Source organism: Panthera pardus, unplaced genomic scaffold (assembly GCF_024362965.1).
Source record: "Panthera pardus isolate Hobbes unplaced genomic scaffold, ASM2436296v1 HiC_scaffold_1, whole genome shotgun sequence".
NCBI lineage: Eukaryota > Metazoa > Chordata > Mammalia > Carnivora > Felidae > Panthera > Panthera pardus.
Genome location: NW_026526654.1, coordinates 89,948,410 through 89,960,734, shown reverse-complemented (window position 1 = coordinate 89,960,734; position 12,325 = coordinate 89,948,410). Strand labels below are relative to the sequence as shown.

General features: G+C 43.9%; 1 long non-coding RNA gene across 1 annotated transcript; it reads left to right on the top strand.

Moving 5' to 3' along the window:
• Positions 1-9,824: 9,824 nt before the first annotated feature.
• On the top strand, positions 9,825-12,044 carry LOC128776526 (uncharacterized). Its single transcript, XR_008421636.1, has 2 exons — positions 9,825-10,734; positions 11,546-12,044. It is a non-coding gene; the product is annotated as an uncharacterized LOC128776526 (long non-coding RNA).
• The last annotated feature ends 281 nt before the right edge of the window (positions 12,045-12,325 follow it).

Genomic DNA, 12,325 nt, shown 5'->3' with positions numbered 1-12,325 from the left:
CACCCCCTCCTCTTGAGGACAGTCTGGCTGGGGAGAAATGACAGTGTGATGGTATGTCAGAATAAGCGACGGTCTCAGGCCTTATTAAGAACAACCACTTGTATTAGAAAGCAGACTAATAGTCAAGTCACTTATCAATATCCTCCTCTTGGCTCAACTCTAACTCTTGACCACAGTTCCAGGTTTCCCTATTACGCCAATCTGTTTCCCATTCTGGAAGGGGAGAGGTGCCAGCTACTTTTAGTGTGAAGAGGAAGATGCAAGTTGAAAAATAGCAGTGAACATCTACCACATTGAAGTTTCTCAAAGGTTATCAGTGTTTTTCAATTCGGTTTTTTATGATCACGCTGCAGCAGCAGAATATATCTTACTAGAATGGAAGTTCTTGAAGGTAGGGAGTTTTTTGTTCCCTGCTGTATCCCAAGCACCTATAAAAGTTCCTAGCTTAAGCTAGGTGTTAACAGATGTCTGTTGAATGAACTAATAATTGATTATAAGTACTTTGAAATTCATTAACTTACAAAATAAAGGAACCGTTCAAACAGGGCCTATGATCCATAAAGTCACACCTGATTTCTGCTGTGCCTTTGAACACTTGCTTGTGTTTCTGTGGGCGTGTGTGTCTTTAATTTACGCTGTGTATACTAGTACTGCTTGAGTTTCTATAACCTTCCATTTATGAGGGCCAAGGGGATTGGGAAGTAGGGCTCAACTTGTAGTAGTGTTCAAAATATAGACACTTAAAAGTCACCTGTGAAGTTTGTTAAAATGCAGATTTCTGACCTGTCTCTGGAGATTGAAACAGATGTACAGTGGGTCTCAGAGCTGCATTTTTTAAAATTTATTTTGCAGAGAGAGAAGGAGGGGATGGGCAGAGAGGGGGACAGGGGATCTGAAGCGGACCACGTACTGACCGCAGAGAGCCTGATGCAGGGCTCAGACTCATGAACCGCGAGATCATGACCTGAGCCGGAGTCAGAGGCTTGCTTAACTGACCGAGCCCTCCAGGTGCCCCACAGAGCATCTTTAATTCCTGGGTTAAAAACCCGAAGGCCTACAGTCCAAAAAAATTGCCCACAAGCATTTTTTAAAACAGAATTGAGTGGAATAGAACACAATAAAGGTATTTTCCTCATGAAACTTGTTGTATATTTGGGTATCGGGTGACAAATATAAAATCTATTTCTTAATGCTTTTCAGTCAAAGTTTGAAAGCCCTCTAGGAAACTCAGTAAGGGAAACTCCACATTTACGGAAGGATGTATTGATGTCCGAGCCTCCCGTTTTGTTTGCAAATGGCACTTAATTTTATCCACATTGAGCTCCAGAGAATTGTGAGCTATGGAGACACATGCTTTTCATTTTGAAATAAGTAAACTAATGTGGACTGAGATAGACCTATTTCTCTGCCTGTTTTCTATAAATTTGGGGCTTTTTTTTTTTTTTTTTTTGGAAGAGTGGGAATAAAATCAATAGTTATTGGTGTGCTTTTTGTGTGATAACCCATGAGGTTTGTTTGTATTCTCTCCAATTCACAGATCAGTTAAGTGCTTAGGGCCACAAAAACAGTGCTGGGGCTGTGATCCAAATTGAGGATTTTATGTGGGAAAGCTCATATGTGCTCCTTAACCTTTTGCTGTCTGTTTACTGTTACAGACATGAAAGTGGGTAATCCTCTCAGGCTACACCAGTCATCCACGAACTGCTTTTCAGTGATAGAACAAGCGTTTAGTAAGCGTATGCCAAGACAAAAGTGATAGGTGAGGATACAGCAACATTTTGGAAGATAGAAACCAGATGGCTAAATGGGTAGACCACGCAAGGCTAGTAATTGCCGCACCTACGACACTGCCCTTCGCCTGCCCTCACCCGCAGGTCTGCAGGTTGGCATACCTGAGAGAGAGACACAACCATCACCAGCACTGTTCTAGTCCATTCGTTGTCTCACTCTCCTAGGTTACTATTTCATACCTTTCCCTCTTCTCAAATCTCCCATCCCCCATCCTTAAAAGCTGACAAACTCTGTAAAAGGCCAGAGAATCTATATTTTGGGCAACATGGAGGTTATTATGTAGATACTATTATGTAGAGAAAATACGTTTCCACAAATTTATTGACGAAATTCAAAATCTAGTAATTTAGAGTACAACTTTTTCTAATCTAGATCTATTGAGAAGGGTGGAATGCTTTTGGGGGCAGTATTTTGCTTAATTGGAATTCAAAGTTTGCTATCAAAGTTGATTGCAAATGTTCATCTGTTAGATTTTGTGCATTTCAGCTTTGAAAATATCTTTTCAAACATAAGTACTGCCAAATACTGATGAGTCCACGACTCTGATTTTGACCAAGCATCTTCATCACATGGAGGCATTTATACAATTAAGATTCTTGATGGTGGCCTTTTAGCATGTCATGTTGCAGATGAATCACTTCTAATTGAAACTTAGATGGAATATCGTCAGTTGCACAGTTAAATGAATTTTTAAATCTGGAATTTTCTTTTACACTTGCATTGATCTTTGAAATACACTGCTGGAGCTGTAGTTTGCGCTTGGAAGATGCACCTGCTATAAATATGTGTGGGAGTGAACGTGCTGCTGTTAACTTCCAACGGCATGAGAAGTGTAAGCAGCTGGATGGTTCAAGCAACATTAGTTGTTGGAAATTACAGCAATGTGTTTTTTATAAAAGCACTGTTTCGCCTTGTAATACGAGGTTGAATTTATTAAGGACCCATTATCAAGTCTAACAAAAACTAATTTCCAAAGTTATTCAGTGTTCAATATTAGTGGTTGAGTATGGTTCTCCTCAATGGAAAGGCCCTGAACTCAAAACCTCACAATACCACCTTATTGATAAGCCATCAGACTGCTGTCAGGATATTCAGGATATTCAGCTTCTTATCTGACGTATTCACAGAACTGATGGATGATGGTTGAGTCCATGAGAATGAATGAAGGTCACCCTTGACAGGACAGGTTCATTAACACGTGACAGATTCAACTGAAGTACCTGCTGGAGAACAATACCGTGACCAACCAACCATGGGCTTCAAACATTTACATCTCAACTAAGTGTTAATACTCCATATACATTTTTTTTTTTTTTTTGCCACTATTGCATCCATCTTTTTCAGGTTTTACTAAATTAGGGTTTTCCCAACTTCTTTGAAAATATTCTTGCCTGTAGTTACCTACATACTGTTCATAGAGGCTAATTTTTCAGTCATTTCAAACTTGGCATTGACTGCTTGAAAAGACAACTAAGCAATACTGGCTTAAAAAAAAAATCTTTTGACTCCTCAAGGGCTAAGAAAAGCCACTTGAAATCATTTACCTTGTTTTTAAATTTTTAAATGACTTAAAAGACTAGGCTTATTTTATCTGGATACATTGCTGCAATCAGATAGGATTTAATTTGCCATTGGTAAATGGTTTGCTTGGCTAACAGATGAACCACTTGGAAACTTATTTTGGTTGCAGTTTGTGAATGTTTTCTTTTTTTGTGAGGGAATTCTGCTGGAATCCCATATTAAGTTTTCTTATTTTTCTGACCATTGCTTTCCTCTGAGTTGAAAATACTGTGATGAATGCCCCGTCTGGTCATGTCTGTGGCTGTTGCATTCTTTTAGCACAGCCATAGTATCATTGCATAAAAAGGCAATGCTTTCTAATTTGATAAATTAATGCACACTCCACTGTGCTTTAGGAGTGTGACATTCAAAAAACGTTTTGACATGATGGGTTTGTACTGGTAAAAAACCCCCAAAATTAAATATTGGTGTAAGGCAATACACGTGGCACTTGAGACACTGTTTTCTTATAACTAAGTCACTGAGTAGCAGCCTGAACCTAGGAAAGCACCACATAATACTCTTGCAGTTCAACTGCCCTAGTATTGCAGAAGCAGCCATAACAATATGTCCATGAAAAGCGTGACTATATTCCAATAAAGCTTTATTTGTGGACACTGAGATCTTAATTTCATGTGGTTTTCATGTGTCACAAAATATTTTAAAATTAATTTCCCAACTAGTGTTGGGCTAGTGTGCCATGCAAAAACAGGCTGTGGGTAAGACTTGGCCTGCTAGTCTGTAGTTCGCCAACCCCTGCTTAAGTCGTTTACCTTGATTCCTAATTCAACAAAAATAATTAATGCAATGTTAAAGCAGTCAAGAGACTTGCACTGATCCCACCATCACCTTTACCCACCAAGTGCATATGGATCGTTTCTATTAGCATACTATCTCTTGTGGATCTCATCTTTAAAACCTCTTAACTACTTTTCTACCTCATTTCTCCACCCCTCTTTTTAAAAGAATTCCTCAAAATCGTTTTATATTCTCATGGTCTTTTAATTTCTCTTCTGTTTCCTCTTAAGAAGGTTTTTGTCCCATCATTCCACTAATTGTGCTCACTAATGTCACCCATGACCTCTGTGGTGAAATCCAACGGGCAATTCTAATTCATCGTATTACTTACGTATCAGAAGCATTTGAAACTGTAGACCACTTCCTCCTTTTTGAAATGCTTTTTAAAACTTAGTTTCCAGTGTTCTACATTATGATTTTTCTCCTATTTCATAGAGCTCCTCTTCTCAGTGTTTTTTTGCTATCCTCCTTATCCTCTGATTTCTTTAAAGTTGGGGTGCCCGGAGGTCAGGTCTTGGGCCTCTTTTGTCTAACTTAATCCTTTGGGATTCTTGTGTGGTCTCAATGGCTTTAAATGCCACTGACATGCTGAAAACTACCTTGGGAATAAATGAATGAATGACTTTATTTTAAATTATGCTTCAGCTGTATTAGTTCAGTTAATACAACTACGCTATAAGCCAGGGGACAGAAAACTTTTTCTGTAAAAGGCCAAATAGGTTATTTTAGGCTCTGTGGTCCTCTTAAGGTTTTGTCACATGTTCTGTGAGTTCAGGTTTTTTGTTTTTGTTTTTGTTTTTGTTTTTGCAACCCTTTAAATATGTAAAACCGTTCTTAGTTCACATTAAAAAAACAAACAGAAACGGGCTGTGGGCCAGATTTGGTTTGAGGATTGTAGTGTGTTAACCCTTGATATAAGCTATTATACAGTAGTTGTATTATCCCCACTTTACAGATGGAGAAACTGAGGTACAAAGAGCCTAAATAACTTGTCCAAGCTCACCAACTGGTGATGAAACCAGGGTTCCAGTAAGCAATGATGGCTCCGGAGACTGTGTGCTTATTCACTACACTACAGTTTCTAGAAAGTGAAACATGTATGTCTGCAAAAAGATAAGCTAACAAAATGCTAGTGATTTATGCCCGGAACCTGCAAAAGTCTCAGGAACTGGAGACACCAGTTACTCTGAAGATAGGATACAGGAGATTGTTTAAAAGTCTACAAAACAGGGACGCCTGGTGGCCCAGTCAGAAGAGCATGCAACTCTTGATCTATGGGGGTCATGAGTTCGAGCCCCATGTTGGGTGTAGAAATGACAATAATTTAAAATAAAGTCTACAAAAGAAGTCATTTAGCCCTTTGCAAAATCCTCTCCTCAATCTATGCAGCCTTTCCCTACGCCTGTAGAAGTCTGGGGGTTTAGTGGAGGGTGAGACTGAAAGACCTGGGACTCAAACCAGGCATAACTGAGGCAGGAGTGAAAGGCTTTTCTGGAAACAGGATTGAAAGCGAGAGTCCTGGCCTTTGGTGCCCAGGATGCTTGAGAGCAGGCTTCTAGCCTATCTGGCAGAAGATCTGAGGATTCCTCTTGGGAAACAACCATCCCAAGACAAAAGACAGATACCTACAGTCGCTGACATCACAATCTATAGTGAACATATACTGAACTCCAAAAGTCGGGAAACTTACCCACACCCACAGAGCTTCCTCTCAGGTGCTTTTACATTTTTGAGAAAGATGGACTAAACATTTGAGGAAAGCTTCAACGAAATATGGAGATCAAAATGAAGAAGGTGGAAGAAAAAGCAAAAACAAAAACCTTAAAAAAAATTAGAACACTCAAAAAAGACTAAAAAATTTACAATAGCAGAAATAAAATATTCAGTAGGAAAACTGGATAACAAGGTTGAGAAAAATTTCATAAAGCCAAGAAAAAAAATGAAAAAAGGGAAAGTGTGAGAAAGGAAAATATATTGCCTCTCATCTCTAAAAGCATTTAGAGATGGAGCTGAACCCCATGAACACTCACTTTGCCCATGTAACAATGTCCAGCCTTGTCAGTAGAGGGCGCTGGAGGACATTGCAAGAGGAAGGGGCTTCTGGATTTCAGGCTTTGGTTTTCTTGTTTTCAGTGCTCAGAGCGCAACAGATTGTCAGTGGGCAGCTTCCCAGAGGTTCAAACCAGGGGGTCCGACATCAAACAACTAGATGTTTCAGAAAGAGAACAGAGAAAGTGCAGGTGTGGAAAATGGCAGAGATATAATATGGGAAAAGTTCCCAGAATTAGAGAACAGGATTACCCATATTGAAAAGGCACAGAATGCCCAGAGAGATTAATTTAAAATGACTCAGACCAAGACACATCATTGTGAAATTTCAAAAATCTATATAGGAAAAAAGGATCCTCTAACGCTTCCGCAGAGGAAGAAAAACAATCCAAAAAAGGGATCACGTACAAAAGATCAGGAATCAGAATGTCATCAGGATTTTTAACAGCAGTGCCGGGAGTTAGAAAATAATGGTGCAATGCCTTTAAAATTCTGAGGGAAAGTGAGTTTAGAATTCTGTAACTAGCCAAACAATCAGGTACTGTAAGGACATTTTCAGGATGCATGTTCTCAGAAAGTTTACCTCTTAGGTAGCTGTCAAGAAGTGACACTTCTACTAAAATGAGATTATAAATGGAGAAAGAGGGAAGATATGGATCCAGGAAATAGGAGACCAACCTAGATGGGAGGCAATGAAGCGTGGTGAAGGGGGTTTCCGATTACCTATGTCTCAGAAACATGGTGTGCTGTTTGTCATTATATTACATCTCAGCTCTATACCCACCCGTCTTTGCCCTCCTTTGTGATATTGGAGCTGGACTCTGTGATTTCTTTCGCTGATGTCACAATGTCAAACCTCGTCAGTAAGAGGCACTGGTGGACACTGAAAGAGGAAGGGGCCTCTCTTGGGTTTCCGGATTTGGTTTCCTCGTGTTCGTGGTAAGGTTGCCCAACAGATTCTCAGTCGGAAGCTTCCCAGTGAGATTCACCGGCGCCTCAGCGGTGGGTTCCTGGGTATTAGCCCAGCCTCAGCACCTCATCACACTTCTCTGCCACAACCACACCCTGTCCACCTTGGGGAGAGGGCTTTTCTGAGCGGGCCCTTCCGTGGGCACTCCCCTTCCATCCTGGAAATATTAGTTTCTCTGTACACCTGATGTTTCTGTATTCTTTAGGGTTCTCTGTATCTCAGGTATTTCCCTAGTTGCTAGTTAATCATTCTTCCTGTTAAAGTTTCTCTGTTCGTATTACTGGTATGGTTTCTGTCTCCCAGCTGGACCCCGACTGGCACATATAGCACTATCAACGTATTTTATCAAAATGTGTGATGTAGTTGTATTGGCACAACGGTAGAGGGGAGATAGCTATAGTTATAAGAAGGGTGTGTGCAATAGGAGAGTCCGCTTTTCTATGATGGAGGGGTGGTGGTCAGCAGATTACATTAAAAAGTTAAAAACGGGGGCGCCTGGGTGGCTCCGTCAGTTAAGCGTCCGACTTCGGCTCAGGTCACGACCTCGCGGTCCGTGAGTTCGAGCCCCACGTCGGGCTCTGGGCTGACGGCTCAGAGCCCGGAGCCTGTTTCGGATTCCGTGTCTCCCTCTCTCTCTGCCCCTCCCCTGTTCATGCTCTGTCTCTCTCTGTCTCAAAAATAAATAAACGTTAAAAAATTTTTTTAAAAAGTTAAAAACAAAAAGATACACTACATGTGCATTTAGAAATATGGCTGAAGCGACCAGGAAATGGAGCTTAACGACATGAAAGTTATTCCCTTTGGAGAGCAACAGGATGGCAGACGGGAGACTGCTAGTTTTCATTATACGGCTTTTAGTACTGCTCCATTTTTAAATTATTTAAATGTGTTACTTAAACATTTTAAATTTATTCACAATAGCCAAAAGGTGGAAACTCTCCAATTGTCTGTCAACGGATGAATGGATAAAAAAAATGTAATCTACGGATACGAAGGAATATCATTCAACCTTAAAAGGAAAAGCAAAATACTGACACATGCTGTAACATGGATGAGCCTTGAAAACGTTATGGTGGAACAAAGCAGACACAGAAGGGCAAATGTCGTGTGATTCCACTTACATGAAGTACCTAGAATAGGCAAATTCATAGAGACAGAAAGTAGAACGGGGTTGCCAGGGGGCGGGGGGAGAGGAGGGCAGGGGATTATTGTTTAATGGGTACAGAGTTTCAGCTTGGAAAGGTGAAGAAGTTCTCAAAATGGACAGTGACGATGGTTGCACATCTATGCGCATGGACTCAATACCACCGAACTGCACATTTAAAAATGGTTAAAATGGTAAACGTCATGCTGTCTATTTTATCATATCAAGAAAGTTCCAATTTCATAAAATTGGTACGTTCAAGATATGGGAACATGTCTTGAAGAGGTAGAACATTAATTCATAGCCGATGACTTGGAATATTAACACCCCCGAGGAAATAATTGCACGTTGGTTTGAGAATGAGGTATTTGGGGAATCTTATTTAATCATTCAGCATGCAAAGTTATCTACCTTGTCTCTATCTCCCACGTGAAATGGCCACCACCTGGTTTCTTCTGCCTCAGTCGTTCCTTCGCTCCTGAGAAAAACGTGCGTATCAAAGAGCCGCGTTCGCCACGCCTTCCACGACTGGCCGAACGGGCGTTTCCACCTCTTTCAAGGACGATTCAAAGACCTACGACGGTTTCGGGCCTGCCAGGCACTGGGTCAACAAAGACGAATGGTATTCCCTCAAAATGTTCCTCATAATCTAACAGGACGGACAGGGAGAAGAAACGAGACACAACGTGAGCGAAGGCCAGGGAAAGCGCGGCGGCCGGAGCCGGGTCTTCCGCGGCGGAAGCGAGTTTGTCGTGCGGCCGCGGGGACAAGGGAGAAGTGGCCTCGTGGGCGCGTCGGGCCTGGGACCGCCTGGCGCGCCCGTGCTTCGCTCTGCTCCGAGTCCGCCACGGCCGCGGGTCGGCCGATCCCGGCCCGGCACGTCCGAGCCGCCCCGTTCACTCGAACGCGGGCTGTGAAACGCCGACCCCCGGGCTCACGGCCGCGGCGGAAGGCCGTCGGGAGCACCGCCGAGTCTGTCTCCGGAAGCGTTCGAAACGGAGCCGCAGGGTCACCGGGGACATTAAACGCGGCGGCGGGGCCTGAGCCAAGCGGGGCGAGGAGGGCTCGCACGGGTGCCGGAGGGCGTGGGCGCCCGGGGAGGGGTGGGGGGGAAGGGAGTGGGGGGAAGGGAGCCCCGGCCCCGGGCCGGCCTCGCGCTCCGACCTCCGGCGGCGGCCGCAGTCGACGAAGAGGCGGACGGAGGGCTGCCTCTCCCGGCCGCCGGCGGGAGGCGGGGGGGTGGGGACGCCGGCAGGGCCGTGGCGCTGGCCCCGGACACGGGGCCGGCGTAGGAGTCAGGCGAGCAGCGCCGGGTGGCGTCACGATCTGGCTGGCACCCCCTGAAAAGAACATTCTTCAAACAGGAGTTACTGCAGACGCTGCCCTGGGAGTGCTGGTGGGTAAACAGGAGGCCAGGAGGGAGGACTCGGCCTCTCGCTGAAGGTCCCCCGGGAGTCCGCTCGGGAGTCCGCTCGGGCCTCCGACTTACACACCGCACTCGGCGGACCAGGGGTCGCCCGGAGGCGCCCTCCAGAGGAGGCAGTCTGGGGGCCATCTGTTGCGGTTTGCGTCTGTCCTTGGGGGGTCGCCTCAAGCCGATCAAATGGCCGACCGAAGCCCATCCTCCCGCCACCCTTGCTGCTCTTGCTGAGAGGCGGTCTGCAAACACCGATTCTCCGTGTGGTCGTGTAAGCAGAGAGAGAGAGTTAGGGGTCCCCCCCCCCACCCCCGAAAAAAAAGACAGACTTAGCTTTTTGGCGATACAAGAAAAAGGCATGTTAGGCCCCGGGCGTCTTGTGAAAGAACGTAAGAATAAAGAGCCCCTATCGGGCCAGGAGAAACCCTAATCACATCGGGGACAAGAAATCGGTGGTAAAACTCCCAGTGCTGATTCAAAAGTGGAGACTGACCTGAGGCACATCCTTGAGTTATCTCTGCAAGATCGAAACCCCTGTGAGCACTCAGATAATGCAGCGACTGGAGCCAGAGACTTGTTGACATTGACCCTTGCTGGCCCTCCTGACTTTGACCTGTATTCTCTCACCTTGGGATGACTTCCATGCTGAATGCCTCCCCCCCCCCCCCCCCTGCACTGCCCCCTCCGTGAATATGTATGCCCCTTAGCCTAAAACTTCCCCTGTTTTATTGTTGGAGGAGACACTGCTTTGGGAAAGATCCCTGGTGCTTTCCTTTACTTGTTGCAAGTAAAACCCTTCCTTTTCCTATTCTTCGGCCTGGTTGTGTCGCTCGGCCTGACACTCACCAAGCACCAAATGCAGTTTCCGGTAACAGTTACATTTCTGGTCATGTTTTAGTGCCCTTTACTGGACTGGCATCCCAACAAGAGGCCGCCTGGCCTACCTTGTCTCCAGTTCTAGTGGCGAGGATGGGCCGTGCGGCAGGCCTCGATGTCCGGCACATGGTAAGTAGTTGGTAAGAGCAATTATTATTATTAATTATTGGAAGTTGACTAGGCTTACGAAATTCTTCAGTTGAAAAGCAAGAGTAGGGGCGTCTGGGGGGCTCAGTTGATTAAGCGTCCGACCTCGGCTCGGGTCATGATCTCACGGTTCGTGGGTTCAAGCCCCAGGTTGGGCTCTGTGCTGACAACTCAGGGCCTGGAGCCGGCTTCGGATTCTGGGTCTCCCTCTCTCTCTGCCCCTCCCCCTCTCATGCTCTGTCTCTCTGCCCCTGTCCCCCCCCCCCCAAATAAACATTAAAAAAGAAAGAAAGAAAAGCAAGAGTAAAACTATGTCCATTTTTTCTGAACCTGAAGGAAAAGGATCTATATTTAAGTGTTATCTGTTGTCACCTGAGCCCAGCCGGGTATACTTGAATTTGTTCCTTTGGGTAAGAAAACAGCATGTGTTGACTTAAGTTGGTGGGTAATTCAAAGAGCTTCATATCCTCACATCTTGAATAGCTTGTGTGTGTTGGTCAGGCATCACGTACAACTATTTTTTTCCTCAAGGTGTACACGAAGGAGAGTTTTCTCTTTGGCAGTGTGTGTGGGATTGCTCTGTTTGAGGGACGTTTCAGCTAGTGATGAGGACGAGCGTCACTAAAGAAAGAATTGCATTTATTTTATAACTGAAGTCTCTATGGTAGCTTCGTAGAAGCCCTCAAGACCTAGCCGAGTTTTGCTCAAAGCTTTTTCTATGAAAAACCGCGCCATCTGAAAGAAGAGGTAATTGTTTAAAGTTTCCTTCTTCTTTCTTCTTCTCTCCCCCCAGTCTGATGATGTTGACCAGAAGCTTCTCCATCCTACTGAATTAAATGTCTGAGACCGTCATGTGGTCAAGCTTTCAGCTAATACACAGCAAAGAACTGCAGGCCACGCACTGACACTGTGTAATGAAAGGCTGATGGAAACACATTCTGGGAACTGCAGGAAGTCGAGGACATGAGGGAAAAAGACATTAAAGACTTTCTGTGTCAGAGATAGTAGAAAATGATTGATTACCTTTTAGAGGTAGGATTCTTGCATAACGGCTTTCTGGACAATTCATATTCTTCTGGGTAAAATACTCTGCTTTGGACTTTTTAATTGTGGGGATCAGATTATTTTGTAAGAGCAGTAAAGAATATTAAATTGTAACCAGGAGGGAGAAACATCTTACCACAACAAATAGATCTGAAATTTGATCTTTTAGCGTGTGATTTCCCCTATCCGGTCCTTATCTGTATGTTCATATTCTTTGTATATAAATACAATTATGTTTATATTCCACATTTTCATTGAAATATGTGTTTTTATATAGTTCCTTTGATGGTTTTTCATTATGTACAATATTGCTGTAGTTACACACTTAAAAATGTTTTTAAGCATAAGGTCATTGGGAAGAGGCTGCCATTCTGTTTTACTTGTTGCTGTTGTCAAGGTGAATTTCATATTTATTAAGGCCCACCAATGAAATTCATGTCTGTGCTAGTCTTTGAAATAAGTTAAAAGATACAAAAAACTTAACCCCCCAAAGACTTTTGTGGATCTTTTCTCCAGAAATGGCAAAAAC